This window comes from Cryptotermes secundus, unplaced genomic scaffold (assembly GCF_002891405.2).
Source record: "Cryptotermes secundus unplaced genomic scaffold, Csec_1.0 scaffold1025, whole genome shotgun sequence".
Taxonomy (NCBI): Eukaryota; Metazoa; Arthropoda; class Insecta; order Blattodea; family Kalotermitidae; genus Cryptotermes; species Cryptotermes secundus.
Window position 1 is genome coordinate 158,551 of NW_019730118.1, and position 20,998 is coordinate 179,548.

Genomic DNA, 20,998 nt, shown 5'->3' on the forward strand with positions numbered 1-20,998 from the left:
TACTTCCATGGAAACGCAATAACAGTGGGCCGTTGCCTAGGAACACCTTAAGCAACAAACGCGTTTCCCGGAAACGAAAGAACAACAGAGGGTTCGTTGCATAACAACGGATGAAACCAAACACTTCTACAAGGTGTTCTGTATTGAGTAAGGCTAGCATTTCCTAAGCAACGGATTGTTCGTTGCGTAACAACGGACGAAATTAACCCTTCGATAAGGTATTCCCTATCCCGTCCGAACGCTGAATATGAAAGGAAGTGTAGCTCCAGCGAGAGTTAAGTATCACGAGTATGACAAGCATCACAAGAGATTCTGAGTTTTGCACTCACAGTTTTGGATTCGACTCTAGGAGCAAGTTGTGCTCAGACATCGCAGAAGAGCTCAAGAGTGTACTAACGGTGTAATAGCGTGCGTAACTGTACGAGTGTGAGTACAAATAAGCGTCCAATAAAAGAATTCGTTCCGGTCCGAAGACCCACGCAACTTATTCGTGTCGCGTCACGCAGCCCACACGTTACACTACACATTAATATTACACAAAAGCCTAGGTACCACGCCGTGATGTCATATTTGGGGATGCAAGCAAAAACTCCACCCACTATTAATCACGTCATTACAAAAAACAGACAAAATCGGTGGCTTTAGTCCGCAGGCTAACTATATCGACAGAGCGACCGCCGCATGTGGGCAAAGTTAGTGCCAAATTTTGCGGATAGAGGGTGTCACGTGGTCAGCGCAACGAATCCCCACGGCCGTTAATTTCGATTTTCTAGACCGGAACCGCTATTTCCTTGATATAGTTCTTCGATTATCCTCATGAGGCTGAGTAGACCCCGTTCCAGACCTACTACTTCTCAGAAAATCTGGTGGCGCCGGGAATCGAACCCTGACCTCTGGATCTGCAGCCAGGAACTCTGATCACTAAACCACTGGGTCATTAGATGCAGATAAATAGTTACGGTGACACTAAGAGAAAGATAGTAGTGTCCACTGGACAGGCCTCAGGGGCGATCTTCACGCGGTGGTGAACAGAAAAATCCATTTCCCTGCTGCTAATCGAATACTAACCATCCAGGCCATGGTCAATCAGTTCACTCACTGAACTTCGTGTTTTCAACTCACTTCTTTCGTAAACAGAAAGGATAATAAAACTGTGGGAGCTGCCCACATTCAAACAAGCGTGACAACGCAAGCGCCATTGCTTAGCAACAAAGAGTAAACAGCGGTTGCTAGGCAAAGCCTACAACAATACTGACAGTGACATGTTTTCTATATGTCCGACTCTAAGCTACATAGGAAGATACACCGAGTTACAGTTACAGTTCTACCGTTCTACAAATCTAGTTCAGTGTTCAAGCAGTTCACTATTGTTGTTATCCGTCTGTGTATACTGTACAGCTGCAATAAATCCTATAGGACAGTTCAACTAGTGGTTGTCTCTCATACGACATTCCACAAAACATATAAAATAGAACCTGCATAGTTTTTTGGCTTTCTTACGTATAGCTGTAGGCAATTTGTATTTCAGAGTTGTGCCTGTCAGGGTTCGTGTAGGGCTGACAGCCTTACCGCCATCTGTGAGCTGATTTTCTAGAATCTAGATAATGTGGGACCCTCAACGTCTCACAACCCTATGGATCTCCATGGTCTGTTACAGGGATAGCTTTCTATCTGTCAGGGGTACCTACGGTGCAGATACGTTGACCTATAGAAAGATAAAACATCATGGGTTAATCCAATGTAAGGGTACGCTGCTTTCGTTACAACTTCCCTTCGCTGATTTCCATGTGGTACACCCACATTACATAAACGAGAGTCTCGTAACCGAGTCATGGCGATGTAACCTTCTAATTGCTGTTGACCAGATCGTGGCAGAATTGCCATTAGTATCTGTTGTGTGTGAAACCTACCATAAGCAAAGTATGGGTTCTTTTTATTGCTAGTGGTGTGGGACTAAGTCCCTTGTACTGCGGCCACTTCTGGCCTATTGTACCAGCCCCAGATGATAGGTGAGGGTGATTCTGGAGCAGTTGGTGGAATGAAGATTGGCAGTTGAAACCGAAGTACTCGGAGAAAACCTGTTCCAGCGCCACTTTGTCCACCACAAATCCCACTTGACCAGACCCGGGCCGCCGCGTTGGGAAGCCAGCGACTAACCGCTTGAGCTATGGCGAGCCCAGAAAGTATGGGTTGGTTAAGTTTCACAAGCAGCTTCAAGTTTGGATCTGAAATGGCATTTTGAAGTGATTATGGTCCAGAATAGTCATTTCAAAAGAATAGGCTAGAATTCAACAAGTCAGCTTGTTAGGTACCAGCAGAGAGAACTGTGTGTATATCACATAATTAATTACGTGTATGTTGTGATACGTGTATGTTGTGGGAAACCCTGGGAATACTTCATTTTCTGTCACACAGTTCACAGTTGCCTGATAACGTTTTGACAATGTTCGCTATTCTAAATGAATTCGTCGCATTACCTATGAGACACGTGACAACTGGTTTGTCAGAAGTAGGTTTCCGGGGAAACACGCAACAACGTTACCTGGGTAACACGCGACCATATTCTATGACTGTTATACAGCCGCGCCAAATTACTCGTCGCCTAGTACATTTTTCATCCTGGTAGCAGAGTCAGCCGTTGTTTCTACAATCCTAGTAGCAAAAGCGTGGGACGTTAATTTACAGGAACACATAACATCCAAGTGACATAAATTAGGCATGAACAATTGTGTAAAGTGGAGAGCCAATTAAACGATACATTGTCTACATTAGCATGGATGTTAGTAGACACGTGGGTCGTAAGTTTGCTACAGTGCCTCTCGCTTGTTACCTTTCTGCTGATGTCACAGTTGTGACCAATTAGTAAATGCATAATAGGGTCTATTACAGAAAGTTTCTATTCCCGAGGTCGTATGCGTATTGAACCGAGAGATTAATGGTACTACAGCACACTTCTTGTATATCGACATATTATTTGTTAGTCTGTTCGCTTACATCAGCATTTCTAAACAAGTGAACTGCTTTCACACGTTTCTCCTTAAGTTATTTAACGGCAGATAAAAGGATTAGTCCTATTAAAATCATGAATTTGGAAAGGAAGTGGTCGTGACCTACTTTAAGGTACTATTCTAGCATTTGCCTGGCTATATTTTTGCCATGCTCACACTTTCGCATGATAACTTTCCCTTTTCTTAGGTAGTCGACTCAGTTGGAATAGATCGTCATGTGAGGTAGTGGCTAAAGCGGCCTCCGTAGTCTAGAGGTAACGTTCCCACCTCATGACTCGTGGTACGCGGGTTCAAATACCCGGCGGAGGTCGTCGAATTTTTAAGGGCGGAAAAATTCAGGGAACAAGACCTCCGGGAGGGACTTTAAGCTGTGTGTCCCGTGTCGTAACTTTACGGCACGTAAAAGAACCTCATATCCCCAAAGGGGATCACTGAGCCAAATTCCAGGACGTTTCCCGCCCAACAATAGTCTCTAAGGCCTCTGATAGATGGGGGAAGCATTATAGACACCGCTAAGCAAGTGGCCGAACTCGCTTGCTCGGCGGGACTGATGGTACGCACCATTTATCGGTAGGGTAAAGAGACTGGTAGAATATCATAGAGGGAAGCACAATAGATCAAACTGGTCGCGGTGCATGGGGAAACCCACCCTCTCTAAATAACTAACTAACTAACTAAGGTAGTGCCTATATCTGGCACATATGAAAAAATATTTCATTCGGCTTACGAATTTAATGTAGACTCCCACATAAAATTTAATAAAAATTCTTTGAGTAAAAAGACTTCAATTTTCTGGGATGTAACGCCGTGTAGTCCGATGAAAGTCACGGCATTATATCCAAGAAAACAGAATTCTTCATAACTACCACTGTGAGAACCTCAAACTTCTGAATAATTTCGGAGGTGAAACATTCGGACTGACAGACATTTTTCCCTTGGCACTACAGCCCCAGTGGGTCTAGGCCTACCTCCATGAACGTCTCCGTTCACTTCGGTTTTTCTAGATCTTACACATTTGGTAGGACTCCTTGGGCAGGTGATCAGCTCGTCTACCTGTACGCAAACACAGAAAAACGCACACAAACATCCATGCCCTGAGTGGGATTCGAACCCACGATCCCGGCTTCCGAGCGAGCGAAGACAGTGCATGCCTTAGACCGCTCGGCTACCCTGACCGGCGGACTGACAGACATACCCTCCCCTTTTTGCGTTCATTTATGTAGTGAATGCATATAACGTTCTAAATCTCATTGTTCTGTTGCGAAATGAACTTGCGCCATTCAGTCAGTCCCCCAGCAGTCAAGTGACTGCGCCGTCACAAATTCCAATTCATTAATTTTAGAATATTTTCACAAGCATTTTCCATCTAGACCTTTAAGATGTCACGTGATTCTCTGTTTACATGTACGGGCATTGATTTTTTCTATTGCTAGTGGGGTGGGACTAAGTCCCTTGTACTGCGGCCACTTCTGGTCTATTGTACCAGCCCCAGATGATAGGTGAGGGTGATTGTGGCGCCATTGGTGGAATGAAGATTGGCAGGGGAAGCCGAAGCACTCGGAGAAACCCTGCCCCAGCGTCACTTTGTCCACCACAAATCCCACTTGACCAGACCCGTGATCGAACTCGGGCCGCCGCGGTGGGAAGCCAGCGACTAACCGCTTGAGCTATGATAGTATGACGCGTGACAGTGAACCATGAAAATAATGCAGTCTGGCCCGCAAGAACGTTCACCACTTTGTTCATAATACGTAGAGCAAGTTGTAATTTGATACTTCCTAATACAGGTCGGAGTATTGTAATCGCAGAAAATATAAAAAATAATGGAAGTCGAGGTGTTAATGAAAATACGCGTACACTTTCTGGAGCCCGTACTGCAAGTATTTACTACTTTTTATTTAATACGTCTGAAACTGGGCGCAAGAAAGTCAAGTATGATCAACTTCAGATTGGGTTTGTTTGTGTACATGCACGTATGTTAACCGGTTACCGTACCCACAGTACTTCTTTTTTCCTTGGCACTACAGCCCCAGTGGGCCTAGGCCTACCTCCATGAACTTCTCCGTTCACTTCGGTTTTTCTAGATCTTACACATTCGGTAGGACTCCTTGGGCGGGTGATCAGCTAGTCGCAAGGCCTCTACCTGTACACAAACAGAAAAACGCACACACACAAACTAAACATCCATGCCCTGAGTGGGATTCGAACCCATGATCCCGATTTCCAAGCGAGTGAAGACAGTACATGCCTTAAACCGCTCGGCTACCGTGACCAGCACCCATAGTACTTAGGTAACCTTAACGCTGGACATGTTCCGGAAGTGTTAAAATCATTACTGAAGACCCAAATCAGTGACCATGAATGTTTTTTAGTAAACGTTCCAAAACAAAATAAAAGTTTGAAGCTATTTTCATGCCACGTTTGATTAAATATAACCATTTTTTAACGATCAATACAAAAACAAAAATAAAATTTGAAAATCATTTTCATTCCATGTAAGAGTAAATAAACCCATCTGTTTAACGATCAATACAAACAACCACCATTACACTACATTTATATAAAGTAGCTAATAGAGCAGAATTGGAAATATTGATACATTGTATTTATCTGACATACTATTTCGACTTAACTAATTTATTATCAGGAACTTCCATTGACAAATTATATTGCTAATTTTTTTTTTGGTTAGCTAACGACGGTGTGGATTATGATGTGGAAAGAGGCTGTCGTGGCCTATGCACAAGTAATATTTCAACTCTCACCTAGATAAACTAGGGAAATAATAAATATGGTGGGACTGAATCTTGTGTTAGACTCTATCTAAAAATGAGTTTCCAACTGAACAAGTGAAGTGCCGTTCATTGCTAGGTTTATTAGCGTTAATGGTAGATTGCAAAGAATGTGGTAGAAAGGGGACCAATCACAGTAGCTGCGCGGTCTAAGGCATGAACTGTCTTCGCCCGCTCAAACATTGGGGTAGTGGGTTCGAATCTCACTCGAGGCATGGATGTCTGTGTGCATTTATTCTGTGTTTCTGCTGTCCTGTGTGCAGGTAGCGGCCTTGCGACGGGCTGATCCCCCATCCAAGAAGTGCTACCGACTGTATATGGGAAAAAGCGAAACTGATAGATAGATAGATTATTATTTATTATTATTATTAGAGGGGGTGGGTTTCCCCATGCACTTAGACCAGTTATTGGTCCATTGTGCGTCCCCCTTTAATTTCTACTGTCACCATACCCTACCGGTACCGGTGCATATAATCAGCCCCGTTCAGCCAACGGCCGTCGGTACCTTGATACTTCCCCCATCTACCAGAGACATTGGAAACTACTTGGGCGGGAAACTTGCCTAATAATTTTGCTCAGAGGTCTCCTAGAGACATGAGGATCTTTTACGTGCCGTAAATCTACGATACGGGACCCACGGCTTAAAGTCCCTCCCGGAGGACTTGTTCCCTGAATTTTTCCGCCATTAAAATTCCACGACCTCCGCCGGGTTTGAACCCACGTACCTTGAGTCATGAGGTGGGAACCTTACCCCTAGACTACGGAGGCCGCTTAGATAGATAGATAGATAGATAGATAGATAGATAGATAGATAGATAGATAGATAGATAGATAGATAGATAGATAGATAGATAGATAGATAGATAGATTCTAAGATGGTTGGTTGGCTGAGTATCACCCTGTTTGACTTGGATCTGGAAAGTACCCATTTAAAATCTCGGCCGGAAATCTGCATCCCTGATCAATATTTCAACAGCTAAGTAGTATATACATAGTTCTGGAGGAAGCCCTCAAGGGAAGGGAGCAAGTAAAACGCAGGCGTAGATTGTAGAACAACATTAGGCTAGAAGAAGAAGAAAAATGTGAGCAGATGTAGACTTAATTCCGTTGTCTCTCTACAAGATCCAGTGAGGGGCTTAAAAATAACATCGCAATGAGCCTTTAGATTGTACAGAAACAGGGTATTCCTTGAATAGCTGAATAACTGACAGGTGTTTAAGAATGACCCTGTACCATGAACTCAGTTCTGGTCCTTGAATTACCTGAGAACGACTACAAACATGCATGGAACTTCACGAGATTTTAATCACAGGATAAGAATTGCAATTATTTGTATCCAGTCAGTGATGACTCTAATTCTTAGTCGACATCAGGAAAGGAAATTTGTTTCTGAAGACACAGAGAAAGTGTGCTTTTGAAACGTCCTGTATGTCTTTTATTCATGCGTTGGGACAACGTTCAAAGAAAATATTTCCATGGATGAACCTCCATTGTTTCTCTGTCCCCCACTTTTTGTATTATAAAGGCGCGTCCACATTACTCGTGCTCGTGCTCGCCAGGCTTGTGCTCGTCGGGAGACTCGTCTGGCTTTTACTTGTGCTCGTAAATCTTCGTCCACACTACTTCAGTTGCTCGCCAGGCTTGGGCACGTGAGGATCCGTATATTTACTTGTAGTGTGTATAGACTGTAGTCGTATTTTAATTTATTGGCTATAGTTTTTAAATTAAAAATTTTAAATTTGCTTGTCTCGTGACTTGTCATATCGTCCACATTACTTGCTAGCATAGCGAGTCACACGAGCACGAGCACGAGCACGAGCACGAATAATGTGGACGCGCCTTTAGACACAATAGTTCATTTGCTTTAAACAAGAATTCATCGCACCTACAGGCGGTAGGAATTCCCACAATGTGAGAAATATTTCGGGAGCTAGACCTTAGGCAGGTCTTTAGGTCGGATCCTGGGTCCGTATACTTCACTAATAATTATATAGATTCAGTCAACTCCTGCTACAAGATAAACTAACTTCGTGCAGCTGAACCCTCCTTGAGATACCGCCACTTGTGCAGCTACTCAAGCATTTCCCAGCATTTTATGAGACTTTAAAGTTCATCAACGTGTTCACAAGATCCAGATCAATCCAGTCCATTTCACTCCATCCTATTTAAGATTCATTTTAATATTATCCCCCAATCTACGTCTTTCTCTTCTTAGTAGTCTGTCTCCTTCTGGCTTTCCCACCAATATCCTATATGCATTCCTCTTCTCCTCTTTCGTGCTACATGCTCTGCTAATCTCATCCTCCTTGGCCTGATCATTCTAATTTTACTTGGCGAATAGTACAAGTTATGAAACTCCTCATTATGCACTACAAAATGTTAAATACCAAACTTACATTCATTTCACTTTTACGGTATATATTTTAAATTCTTTCATATTCTATCAGGAGCTGGGATTGCGCAGTCGGTATAGCGACTGGCTATGGGCTGAGCGGCAGAGGAGTTGGAGTTCTAAGCTCGATATGGACAAGATTTTTCTGTTCTTCACGTCGTCTAGAGCGGTTTTGGGGTCCACCTGTCATCCTAACGAAAGGGTACCGGGGCTAGGGCGTGAAGCTGGCCACTCACTTCCAACCAGTGCCGAGGTCGAGAGTACGTGGATCTGTCTGCCTTCATGGCGCTGTGCTTAATTAGTTAAGCGGAGAGACAACTTTACCTAGACACCGTTTTTACTCATCGTTGCTAAGCAATGACGCTTGCGTTGTCACACTTGCTTGAATGTGGGCAGTTCCCACACCTGTCACTTTTTTTTCCTTGACACTACAGCCCCAGTGGGCCTAGGCCTACCTCCATGAACTCTGTTCACTTCGGTTTTTCTAGATCTTACACATTCGGTAGGACTCCTTGGGCGAGTGATCAGCTCGTCGCAAGGCCTCTACCTGTAGACAAACACAGAAAAACGCACACAAACATCCATGCCCTGAGTGGGATTCGAACCCACGATCCCGGCTTCCGAGCGAGCGAAGACAGTGCATGCCTTAGACCGCTCGGCTACCGTGACTGGCTTCTACCTGTCATATCCCATCAAATTTCTGGCGCTAGCTATATCAGTAAAAGCAAATTTCCAGCCGGTCGGCCTCAGGAGGATTCCCTGTATGAGAATGTTCCCTTTGACTCAGAGGTCGGTAGGGTACCTTTCCAAATGACCGCATGCTGTAGAGCCTTTTCAGGAGATTATTTTTTTTTATTATTATTTATTGGCTGCTACAAGATGTAAGGAAAATGTTACAAAGACTAGTTCTCTTGAACTAACAATCTGTTTTAAGGAGAGTACATAGCACTAAAATCGTAAAATATCAACTATTCGCACTTACTGAACATAGTGCAATTGTGCCAAGCCATATAGAGGCAAAACGTTTAACAGCTCATTTTGACACGGTGTAACAAGACTGATTTCTGTTGTCAAGGTATTAAGAATGAACTAAATATGGAATGGGCTTCATCGGGAATCAAACCCGCCACTTTCCGGCTTCTAGCATAGTGCCTGAACCAACTACGCTACCGCTTGCGTTATGATAGTAAGCATAATGAAGACAATACGTTCTTGCAATATACGTTCCAAAACTTGTATTTCCCTCAAAATCTCTATTTCTTTATAATTACTTTATTATGAAATATATACTTATTTTTGTTTATTTACATTCTGTTACTAATTTCAATACGGTTTTGGGGGGGTGGGGTGCCAATTATTAAATGTATCTTAATATAAGTTCTGATGTTCCAGTAAATTTTCGTGAACTACACGTATATCCAGTCTGTAGGACATAGTACAGTATGCGCCAAAAATTCTGTACTGAAACTCGCGCATCTCGAACGCGAATGTGCGTTTGTCGACGGGGCATAGCTCCAGCCGCACGTGTTCCCAGTAGTGAAATTGAAGTTGTGTTGTGCAGTTGTTGGAAATGGGTCTCGACGGAGGAAAAAGTATTCATAGTTGAGTATTATTTCCGCTCATACGGAAGTGGTCGCCAGACAACTCGTTTCCTTGGTTTTGAGCGGCCAGATGTTATCGTCCAGAAACCGCCACACAGTACACGTGTGACGCTATGGTGTGCCGTCTCAGCACACGGTATATTAGGCCCCTATTTCATTGAGGATGAAGAAGGCGGTGCTCTTACCGTCACCCAAGAACGCTACAGGGACATGGTGATCGGACCATTTCTTCAGGATTTGAGAAGGTTTGTCGTGCAGGGGGCCTTCACATGAATAGACAGTGGTATCAACAGGACGTCTTTTCATTTCAGTGCTGATTATTTTGGTGCATAATATATTTTGTCCGCGCCTTGGGTAAACAATTAAAATGAAACCTTAAATGTTATTGCCAATATTTTCGAATCCCTTGACCTGATAATTAAACAGGAATTTCTGGGAAGAACTAAGAGCCTACATTCCTTGACACGATACGGACCGTATGGGAAAAGAAAAGTTCAACAATTCGGCTATTGTTGCTTGTATACTTGTTGCAGCTGTGATGTTTTACAGAGCCTTTACCTAGAGAATGTAGAGGAAAAAGCGATTACTAGTACACACACAGGCGCCTACATATACAGACACAGACAGCATGGAGATCGCATAAGCCTGCTTTAATTTTTTTTCAAAATAAGGGAAGTAGGCTAAAGAGCAACACAGGTAAGACCATATTGTTATTACGGGCCCATGCGTTTATATATCAGTTTCCTGGGCTATGCGTAATGACGAGAGATGAAACGCGAATTGTTCTGATTAGAAATTAAGCGAGGTTTTCGATACAAGAGAGAGCGTCTGAAGTCCATTTGCAGCCTGAACTAGACTTCGACTTCCGGTTTGATTGCAGCATTTCAATTTCATTTCGCCACTCTACACAAATATCTCTTTAGCACATTATATAAGCCACTATGTCAATACAGAAGGGTGTTACCCGTAAATGAAATATTGAAATGCGATTCGATTGTCCCTGACTTAGAAATGAGTGACGTGTCTCGTCACTCGTCTGTCCGTAACAAGCCATTACGTACATACGTTAGAGAATCCACGAAAGCCGGTCTGAAATTGGAACACGGTGTGAGCTGAATAGGAAAGCGCGTCTTATCAGACGTGACGGATGTTGAATCAGTTATTACAGCACGCAGAGTGGAGAGAGGTTACACATGTTCTTGTGTCCCGCTGTTTCCGTGTTATACCCGGCCACTTACAGGGTCGTTCTAATTTTCTTGAACAAAGACAGGCCAGAGAGAAAATTTTATATACTTTGTGTCTAAATCTTCATACTTGTCACCGAATAATGAAGAGCTTCATAACTTGTACTCTTCTCTAAGTATAATTAGAATGATCAAGTCAAGGAGAAGGGCCGTGACATAGCTCAAGCGGTTAGTCGCTAGCTTTCCAACGCTGCGGCCCGGGTTCGATTCCGGGTCTGGTCAAGTGGGATTTGTGGTGGACAAAGTGGCGCTGGGGCAGGTTTTCTCCGAGTACTTCGGTTTCCCCTGCCAATCTTCATTCCATCAATTGCTCCACAATCACCCTCACCTATCATCTGGGGCTGGTACAATAGACCAGAAGTGGCCGCCGTAAAAGGGACTTAGTCCCACCCCACTAGCAATAAGAAAAAGTCAAGGAGAATGAGGTGGGCAGGGCATGTAGCACGGATGGGTAGAAGACGAATGCATATAGGATATTGGTGGGAAAGCCAGAAGGAAAGAGACCACTGGGAATACCAAGACGTAGGTGGGTGAACAATATTAAACTGGATCTTAGAGAGATAGGATAGGATGGTATTGATTGGATTGATGTGGCTCAGTATAGGGACCAGTGGAGGGCTCTTGTGAACACGGTAATGAACCTTCGGGTTCAATAAAATGCTAGGAAATTGTAGAGTAGATGCAGTTTGGCTTCTCCTCAAGAAGGGCTCAGCGCCATAAGTAAGTAAGTAAGTAGTACTAAGCACAACAGACAACTGTAGGTCTCTGTCCAAGGGCCGAGAAGGCCTACCCCTTATACATCCATTCATTCAAGTAAGTAATACTTGTCACCGAATATCATAGTCAAATGGTTTCCTCTCCTGCTTCACATGCCAGAGTTCTGAGTTCAAATATCTACTCGGAGATCGGATATATTGACTGGGGGTTTTCCTTGTCTTCCTCAGTCCTCCAGGTAGATGCTGGGTTATTACCCCAAATTAGGTCACAATTGACTACCTCTGTGGCCTAGTGGTCAGAGTTTGATTCCAGACGCTACCAGTTTTTTTTTCTGAGAAGTAGTATGTCTGGAACGGGCTCCACTCAGCCTCGTGATGACTAAGGAGCTATTTCAAGGAAATAGCGGCTCCGGTCTAGAAAACTGAAATTAACGGCAGTGGGGATTCGTTGCGCTGACCACGCGACACCCTCTATCCGCAAAAGTTGGCACTAATTTCACCGACAAGCGGCGGTCGCTCGGTCGGTATAGTTCGCTTGCGGACAAAAATCACGGAGTTTTTTTAGGTCACAATTGCTTTCTTCCAAGTCCATTCCAATTTATTGTTCACTAACCACTCAATCATTGGGCGATGTTTGGACTAAGCCATCGATAGCGTCGTTAAACAACCCACAAATGAACAGTGAGTAGGTGAAGTTTTAAGAGAAGAAGCTCGTGGCCTGTTTCATGAAACTGTCCCGGTATATGCACCAAGGGGCTGAACAGAACAAAACCCGGAATGGCCGGCAACAAGGCCAATATTCTCTGCGTCTTCAGAATAAATCATAGAGCACCACCGCGATCACCGCTATACAAGCTTTCCCTGTCCTGGGTCTGCATGTCTGGTTAAGGAAAGCGAGAAAGCCAGTGCAGAACGTTGAAAATAAAGACAGTGATGATTACAATATCAACAGCAACAATAGTAAATAAATAAATTAATTAAATTCGTTATATGTTTACATACTAGCTCGACAAAATTGTGAGCCGGGATAGCTCAGTCGGTATAGCGACTGGCTACGGGCTGCACGAACGAGGGGTCGGATTTCGAGTCCCGGTAGGGTGAAGAATTTTCTCTTCTCCACGTTATCAAGACCGGCTCTGGGGCCCTTCCACTATCCAGTGTGTACCGAGGGTAAAGCGGTAGGGGGTTGAAGCTGACAACTCACCTCCAGCTATTGCCGAGCTCAAGAAAATGTGGATCTATACATCCACTCCACCATACGCTTTTATGGCTTAGTGTTTAATTAGTTAACCACTTAGTGTATAGCAGTGTATTTTTGTGGTGCACAATGATTCTTAGAATAAGAAGTAATAATTTATAGAACAACATTAACCAATCAGTCTGTGTTATGGAAGACACGTCGTATGTTTAACGTGAGGTAGGACTTGAATTGTTATTTTATTTAGAGGATGTCAAGTCTAAAGGCAACATTGTCTTGGTTCCCCTTGCCTTCAAGCAAATTCTGCAATGGTTCCGAAGTTCAAATTTGCTATTAAGTGCTTCTCATATAACCCTCCCGATTCAAGTTCATGAAAATTATACCCCTTTACTCTAAAGGCAACAAAACTACTTTTCAAAATTACGCAATTTGACACTAATTCAGAAAACAAATTTTCTCGGCCCCTATCTTAAGTCACTACTTCTAACCCTTTTAACGCCTTCATTTTCGTACTACTCTTCACAGAAAGACGAGCGGACGAAATCCGGGAAACTTCTAAACAAATTATGTTTTTTCTCGCCCATAATAAAATCTCTCACTTCTACCTCGACTTTCACTTTCACGTACTCTCCTACTCTGCTTCCTTTCCTCTCTCTTGTGTTTCAGGGTTCTGATACAAGCGACGTCGGATTTCTCCCATTTTACTCCTCATTCGCCATTCATAATTACATTAATGTCCATCATATGACGCTGCACAACTTCAGTAGTTGATTTCAGTGTATTTAAGTGTTCTAACTAATCTACTAACTGTCTAATTTGCTACTTAATTCCATAATAAAGTGTTTTCAGCTGGTCACGGTAGCCGAGCGGTCTAAGGCGTGCACTATCTTCGCTCGCTTGGAAACCGGGATCGTGGGTTCGAATCCCACTCAGGGCATGGATGTTTAGTTTGTATGTGTGCGTTTTTCTGTGTTTGTATACAGGTAGAGGCCTTGCGACGAGCTGATGACCCTCCCAAGGAGTCCTACCGAATGTGTAAGATCTAGAAAAACCGAAGTGAACGGAGAAGTTCACGGAGGTAGGCCTAGGCCCACTGGGGCTGTAGTGCCAAGGGGAGGGAGTGTTTTCAATGACCGACCAATGTACGTTCCATTAAACCTTCTTTAAATGTTGTAATCAGCAGTAATGTCTGAACCACATCTTTAAAATTCACGTTTTCAAAATTAATTTCTCTAATTTTTACTGCATCATCGTACCTCTGTCTCTAAGAGGCTACATTTCCTGCCCACCTCGTCCCCCTTGACTTGATCATTCTAATTATACTTGAAGAAGAGTACAAGTTATGAAGCTCCTCATTATGAGATTTCTCGGTTAAGACGCTCTATGCATTTGGTCTCACTCCGACACTCTGTATATGCTAGACCGATGTCATTCGTGCCTGTCAATGCAGAACACTGCAAATTACGAGCTCTTCTTACCTGTAGGTTTCTCTCCCCCCACTCTTACTTCATACACATTTCAGGTCCTGTAGCATAAGAACTATTAAATGGGCTTAATTATCAGTAGCAGTCTATTGCACGTGAACATCACCCGTTCGGCTTAACGACCGCAAGAAGAAAGTAAAAACAGCAACAAGGATCGTACCTGAACTTCCTTGTAAATAGATTTTTGTGTTACTTTCTAAATGTAATTAGAATGATTTCACTTTTAGTATGCGATGTTTTATGCAGTTCAATGCCCATATTGGCGGTATTTCGATCAACTTTCATTCAGTATCTTCTTTTTATCAAATACGTAAAACCGAAACAGAGGAAGTTTCTGTAGCGGAAATATTCCAGGGTTGCATTCGGAAGATGCTCTCTAAGACTTCCCATGTGGCAATTTTTCTTTCGGTTGTCTTGTTAATTCGCTTCAAACATCCCGGGATAATACTTTTAAATACGCCACGACCTCTTCCTTTAAAGACCTTGCCTACTCACTATAATTTACATATTTATTATGGTTCTATTTAACGACGATATCAGATGCTGAGACAATTTTTTTTCAATAGCTCTTCCAGATCATTCAGGGCCTTAGCCTCTTATTCAGTTCCGTGATCATTTTTCACAGACGGTAGGACACCTTGGACGAGGGATCAGCTCGTCACAAGGCCGCTACATAAACACAGGACAGCCCAAACACAGAATAAATGCACACAGACATCCATGTTCTGAGTGGGATTCGAACCCACGATCCCAGCGTCCGAGCAAGTTAAGACAGTTCATGCTTTAGACCGAGCGGCTACCGTGACCGGCTCTCAGATTATATAGAGTCGCGTAATAAGATGATCAGTTAGGACGAATGAATTAGGACGTTGAATAAGTCGTTCTGGCTTAATATGAAGTAATATACTGGCATGTGCCTTGGTGGGACAGTGGAAAACCATGAATATTTGAATGGGACATCCGATTTCCGGACTTAAATTTCAGGCTGGGACCTCCGGAGTATGAAATAGGAGTGCTACCCACTTGACCGTCACATTCGGTAACTAATAACTACTTCATATCATCATTAAGCCTCATTCAACGTTATGAAACCCCTTCAACCTATGCAACCCCTACAACTGCTGCGAGTATGCAACCTAAGAATCACTCTCCAGCTTGCCTTCGTGTTGCAGTGCAGGTTCATTCGTTCTGGAAGACGAAACCCCCCGAGGAAAATGGGATACATAAAGCAATGAAAACCGTGGTGTAGAGAACATCACTTCTGTTTCTGATTTGAGATATTTTTTTTCCTTGGCACTACAGCCCCAGTGGGCCTAGGCCTACCTCCATGAACTTCTCCGGATTTGAGATATACACCGTTTAAATCTTTGGATTGGATATTTTGTTGCAGCAAATTTTTCAATCATCTCAGCATATTTTCTGATTGTTCTTAAAATATCCTGTAATCGGCCACTACAGCCAAGCCTGAGCAACTGCTTGTTTTCAAGTAAAACTGCTGAAGTAACGAAGCTTTATATATTAATTTATTTATTTATATGCCTAATACAGCACGACCTTATACACTTAAAAACTAGTATTTACACATGTACACTGTAAGATTTGGGGTTTTCACGGCGGTGACTATGAAGAATGCCGTCTTCTGGAATGTGACGCCGTGTAGATGTTGTGTGAACTGACGTCTCGGAGGAACGTATCGCCTCCATCTTCAGGGTAGAACAATCCGCGAGCAAGGAACCAACGTGAACAGGTGACTGAAGCCACATCCCAGAAGACCGCATTCTTCATGTACACCGTAATCCTCAGGTTACGACTTTGAGATAAATGCACTGGCCGTGTGCACTGGCGCGGGAGGGAGTTACCATTTTGCTTGAAGCCCCGATCCAGAGTCTTTAGCGTCTCAGACGCCGGGTCGAAGCATTTCCTTTGAGAATTGGGGCGCTTTCCCCTCCATAAAGCAGAGTGTACACAGCTCCTCCCGAGAGGTTGCCGACCCGCACCTCTGTTGGTTAAAAAAACCACAACGTAAAAAAGAGAGGGCTATACAGTTCCACACCAATCGGAAGTTGAGGAGTGACCAAGTGGCTTTTACAGGAAACCCCAAAGAAAGAGACGACGAGGATTGAGAAGAATCTTCATTGCGTTAGAGAAACAAACCTGGGTACGATCCAAGGACTTGTACGGCTACAGTATTATTCTCCCATAAGAACTGAGGAAAGCAAAGGATAAAATTAGCCTGAATAATCCGACTCCCATCTGGCATTTAATCGGAAACCTCTGGAATATATGTTAGTGTTATTATTATTAAATTAAACATTAATCGTGCTCGTTTATCAAATTCTGCTTTAATATTCCTTACCTACTTTCCTTCCCTAAAGAACAAATTCGGCTTCTTAAACTGCCGTGCCACTGTTGCTCGTGTCCTACTGTGTGCCCCTTCCTCGTTTCGACTTCTGAACCAGTTAAACGATTTTCATGAAATTTTATAGGAACTTCATGCCACTGGAGGCCACTCCGTCATTTTAAATTTGCTGTAATTGATAACAAAAACTCGTGTGAGGAGAATGGCACTGCACCACTCAGCATAGAGGTTTGAATTAATGTACGGCACTAAATCAGCGACAACTTTTTTTTTAATAATATAAAGCACCAAACTGAGAGTGACTGAAACCTATATTTCTCGTTCGGTTAGGTAGCAATAAATAATGAATCGCTCGAGCTATGAGTATGAAATTTTGTGAAAAATTATATATCCTAAACATATATACAATTTAAGTATGAAATATTGTTCATCAGTGAACAATTACAAAAATTTTGGCGAGTCGAAATTTTTTATGTAATGTCCGACAGATTTAACACATACAATGTCTGCACTTAATAAATCGGTTCTTCAAAATTATTGTAATTTGTAATATATTTACAGGTTAAAGCAATAAAAAGTGTCTCGATTAGGAATCGATGTTACGGCCAACTGTGAAAAGCCAGTACGCTAGCCAGAGAAATAAACTGAAATTGATTGTTGTTTTAAAATTTGCATATTAAGAATAGGATGTTATCAACAGAAGACTCGTACGACTGGGAGTCTGCAATAAAAGGATAGTATTTAATGTATTCTATAAGATATTTGTTTATTTCTTTCCTTGTTCCTTCCTTAGTTCTGTATTTTTTATTTATCCGTTTAACTTTTAAACGTGTATACTAATTGAACGTCTGAGAGTAATTTCACGAACCCCCAAGTTCCACAGACTGCGTTCTAATATGCTCGTTCCGTATCTGAATCAGATACTCGAGTCACAGATTATTAACTCGGGATATACTCGTATTCTGCAATGAGCATACATGTACATCGTTGACTTCTCGCATAGTCCTATCGATAATCGTGCAAATCAACATAAAACTAATACCATACTCGGGCCGCGCCATAGATCAAGCGGTTAGTCGGTGGGTCGGTGGCTTCCCACCGTGGCGGCCCGGGTTCGATCCCGGGGTCTGGTCAAGTGGGATTTGTGGTGGACAAAGTGGCGCTGGGGCAGGTTTTCTCCGAGTACTTCGGTTTCCCTGCCAATCTTCATTCTACCAATCACCCTCACCTGTCATCTGGGGCTGGTACAATAGGCCAGAGGTGGCTGCAGTACAAGGGACCTAGTCCCACCCCACTAGCAATAACAAAAATACCATCTTCGAAGCGGCAGTCAGGCAAATGCGGCAAACGTGAGTAGCGTGAAAGGTGGTTTCAGCCTTTTGAAAGGTTTAGAAAAATATGATACTCCGATAAGATTTGTTTTATTGTAAAATTTTAGTGTCTGATAATATGAGGGTAAATCGGTAATGTGAATATACCTGTATATAGAAAACGCATAGAGTTCCGTGAAAAACATAGACGACACCAGACCACTTTCAAATTTGGGTGAGTAACGATCCTGTATAAGGTTATATCACAAAATTATCATTTATTCTGTATTGAATTTTAAACTTATGTACTTTAAAACTAATTTCAACATAATGATGTACAAATTCTTTAAAAAAGTACGAGTATATTTGTAATTGTCAACACAACAATTCAGGTACAAGTAATAACACAGTTTATTTACATTAATGTTGACCACGACATATTTAGACCCTTATTGGGTCATCATGTATATCTCTGTTTACATCTTTTATAATATGTGAATTCTGCAATTGTAAACCTTGACAGTTTACACATGTACATTGTCTCTGATGATGAACTACGTGTTTAGAAATATGCCACTCTTAGATATTTTAGGTGGATCTGCCAACAGTAATCTTTCTGTAAGATTTGAGGCTTTCACGGCGGTGACTATGAAGAAAGCAGTTTTCTGGGATTTGGCACCGTGTATATGTGGTGTTAACCGACGTTTCGGAGGAACGTATATCCTCCATCTTCAGGGTAGAAGAAAAAAATATAAGAAATCTGCAAGCGAAGATTAACACCACATATACACGGTGCCAAATCCCAGAAAACTGCTTTCTTCAGTAATCTTTCTGTTTACGTTTTAACTTGAAGTACTCATTCAGGATAACTTCTTCATATGTGTATTTTGTATTTCTTTTTTGACTCTTGGATATTCATGATGTTACGAATGGGTTATGAATATACAGAGCCCCTAGTTCCGCCGTATTTATTGTGACGCGTTACCTTACGCCCATCACCGCGACAACCGCTACAATTAGAACGGACACTTCCACGACGAATACGTGGTAATTGTGGGGTTTCCGAAGCTTCAAATCGTAGAAACGAATTGTCGTTGAGTAACAACGGATGAGACGAGATGCGTTACCGGTGTAATCTATAAGGATCGTTCCCGAAGCAACGGATTGCCGAACACGTGAGATCGAAATCTGGCGAGGGGTGTCCTCTGTTGTGTCCGCGTGCGGCTTATATAAAGGGCCTGGCCTCGAACGAATATTGAATATGGAGTATTGAGTATTAGGGCAGAAGTCAGGTGATACTGTAAGTGGTAACAGTGATAAGGCGTGTAAGTGTGAGTGTCCAATAAAGATTCGCTAAATCCGAGACCCACGTGAAGTTATTTGTCGCCTGACATACCCAACACGTGACAATATTATCCGCGACAATAAGAAAAAGGGACCCGGAGTGGAAGGAGCATATAGCTCACGTCAGGACAATGAGAAATGCATACCGGTACAAATCCTTAATCTTAAACTTTCAAGGTAAAGGACCACTTACGGGAAGTGGACAACAGGTGAAAGTTGTTCCCGTCATTAAGCACCACACCTTAAAAACGTATGGAGGCGTAGTTCCATATATTTCTAATCTCGGCACTGACTGAAGGCGAGTAGTCCACCCTCACGCTCCGACCGCTCTGCCCTCGGAAAACGAGCTCCCAGTACTCATTAAATGGGAAGTAGCTTGAGACCCAGAGCCTGTTTCTATGCAGAAGGAAACGGTAAAGTTATTCCTGTGCTTAACTAATTAAACACTACGCCATGAAGGCGTATGGGGGAGTGGATGTATAGATCCAGATTTTCTTAAACTCGGCACTAGTTAGAGGTGAGTGGACAATTTCACGCCCAAGCCGCTTTACCCACGGGGAGAAAGCACCCGGTACCCATTGGGTAGGAGGTTGGGTGGACCCCAGAACCGGTCTGGACCACATAGAGAGGAGGAAATTTTTACCCTACCGCGACTTGAACTCCTACTCTTCAGTCGTCCAGCTCGTAGTCAGTCGCTATACCGACTGAGCTAACCCGGCTCCTTGTATGCAGAGGTGAATACAGAAATTTTGCCCCTGCTAAAAATCCGAGCCTGGAACTTCCAGTCCGGAGTCAAAACTTTTATTGACTCAGGTATCCCTTATCTTTACAGAGAGTAGAGAAATGTGAGGTGGATGTCAGGGAAACGGTGTGCGAAGCGAATCCAGTGGCGGTTTTTTTTTCAAACAAAATGATAAACTTTGTAGAAGCAGAGAACATTTTGACTGGCTTAGGAAGCTATCAAGCGACCGCGCAATAGGTCAAGCCGTTAGTCGCTGGCTTCCCACCGCGGCGGCCCGGGTGGGTCAAGTGGGATTTGTGGTGGACAAAGTGGCGCTGGGGCGGGTTTCCTCCGAGTACTTCCATTTCCCCTGCCAATCTTCATTCCACCAAATTCTCTATCATCACAGTCACCCGGGGCAGTCTACAATAGGCCAATCAGTGGCCGCCGTGCCGAGTGGACCCAGTTGGACTCCACCCCCCACTAAGCGAATTTAAAAAAAAAAACTATCAATTATTCAAACAGGAATGCTATGGGGTTCTTCATTAGTGACCGCAAACGATTACAAGCTTCACCCGGTTTTAAACGATCAGTCGCCTTTAGTTTCTTGTCATGGATGTGTCTTTCCTGTCGGCATTTCCCATCTTTTCTTAGAATTCCTTCAATCAGACCTCTACAGTTAAGAACTTGTGTTTCTGTTACACGAACCGCTCCACGTAGGTACATACGAGTATATAAAAGTACTGGAATCCTGTCCGATTGACCGCTTTGCTGTGGCGCATTTCTGCATGTGTCACTACTGCAATGCAGACCACACACAGGTCTACAT

At 43.1% G+C, this 20,998-nt stretch overlaps 1 protein-coding gene across 2 annotated transcripts in view; it reads right to left on the reverse strand.

Moving 5' to 3' along the window:
* The window catches only part of LOC111866283 (beta-glucuronidase), a 76,028-nt gene that overhangs the window by 32,041 nt on the left and 22,989 nt on the right, over nucleotides 1-20,998 (reverse strand). Inside the window, exon 1 of one of the 2 annotated variants that reach the window (XM_023855087.2) lies at nucleotides 330-407. The exons of the other annotated variant lie outside the window; for it this stretch is intronic. The gene's annotated coding sequence lies outside the window, so the exon portion shown is untranslated. Of the gene's footprint in view, nucleotides 1-329; nucleotides 408-20,998 lie in introns of those variants that run through there. 2 annotated transcript variants of the gene reach the window in all.